This window comes from Phasianus colchicus, chromosome 2 (genome assembly GCF_987193195.1).
Source record: "Phasianus colchicus chromosome 2, bPhaCol1.hap1.1, whole genome shotgun sequence".
Classification (NCBI taxonomy): Eukaryota; Metazoa; Chordata; class Aves; order Galliformes; family Phasianidae; genus Phasianus; species Phasianus colchicus.
Window position 1 is genome coordinate 30,431,618 of NC_143437.1, and position 1,519 is coordinate 30,433,136.

General features: G+C 46.6%; 1 long non-coding RNA gene across 1 annotated transcript; it reads left to right on the top strand.

Moving 5' to 3' along the window:
- Positions 1-239: 239 nt before the first annotated feature.
- On the top strand, positions 240-1,089 carry LOC116229356 (uncharacterized). Its single transcript, XR_004166998.2, has 3 exons — positions 240-335; positions 603-866; positions 959-1,089. It is a non-coding gene; the product is annotated as an uncharacterized LOC116229356 (long non-coding RNA).
- Positions 1,090-1,519: the final 430 nt, after the last annotated feature.

Consider the following 1,519-nt stretch of genomic DNA (forward strand, 5'->3'; position numbering starts at 1 on the left):
GCCTGGTTCCCACTGTTCCTATCCTGCCCATTTCCCACCTTTGTCTGAAAGCAAGCAGTGCAAGCATTCTCACGTTTTCAACTCACCCATTTTGAAGTAATCAGAAGTTATCGTTCCCATTAAGAGGTGACAAAATGTTTTCAAAACCATTTAACATCCAGGAGGAGAACTGAGCTCTTCTGGAAGCCTAGGTCAGCTCAAGAGAGGAGAATGCTATTCATTGTGACAGCAGCTAGGGAATGTACATGCAGTCTTGGAACATCCCCAGCTGCTCACCTGCAGCAAGATGGACACATTGCCACTCAAGTGTTGCCAGCTCCTTGGGGTTACACAAGGTTGTACACCATACTCAGCATGGTGCTCTGCTGGGTTCTCTTGATACCAGCTCAGCCACTTGTTTGCCCCAGAGCAGTTCAGATATTCCTGCCTAGCCCCTGGTAAAATATTTACTATGCAGTCTTATCACCTCCCTAGAAGGCTTTGTTGGAGCTGGCTGATGCATTAATTCCTTCAGGATCTAACTTGGGGTTTTTCTACAGAGTCCTGGACCATGTCCAACAGCATTAAGAAAGAAACCTTCCTTTCTTACTACATTCTTTTAGGCAGGCTTGCACCTGAAACCTGAACTGCGTCTGGCACCGAGATGGCTGCACAGAGCTGCCCTCCTTTCTCATGAGGTTGGCTGTGACCATTGGTTTGCATGTTGGGAAAAGCATCCGCTTAACAAGCCGGTTGTCACCTCTCCAGTCATAGGATAAAAATGAATGAGATAAAGAAGAGCCAGGTTAGAGTCTGGGGAACATTTTCTGACGCAAAGTGTATGAGGCAGTGGCCCTGACTGCCCAGGAATGCATGTGTGAGAGAAGGTGAGGCACACACCTGGGCAGGGCAGCACAAGCCACAGGGTCCAGTGGCACCATTGGGGCTCAGCTTCGTTATTTTTCTGATGCAATTTCAGCTTGACACTTAAAGGTTTCAGCAAGGTGCTATCGTTCCTGGATCTCATCCAGTCATACGAACAAGCAAGCCTTCACTCAGGATTATCAACAAGAAATTCCTTCCTAGGATAAATGAATGGCTGATGATGATGAACAGATATAGCCTGCCATTGTTTTGTGGTGTTTGGTAACTATCAGAAAGTTTTCTATTCCATTTAAATAGAATTTCTTATGAAAAAGCCCTTGTGAGCCAAAGTGTTACACAAAGGCCACATTCAGCTCTTTCAAAATGTACATGAAATTTGAATTAACATCCAGCATGCTATATACTGTACCTGTGCAGCGGAACGGCTCCTGGGCAGGCTGAGACAGAACAATGTCACTGTCTGTTCCCTGGAGACCCCCTCCGAAATCCTCACCTACATCATGGCATCATTCCACACTGCATTTCACCAGAGGGCACATCAGCTGTGGCACAGGATGCAGACTGAATCTGGGAATCCAAGCTGTGCTTTGGTCTTACTCCCTGCAATTGGCCCTGTGAAGCAATGGGAATTGAATCTCTGTCCAGCTCACAGTAT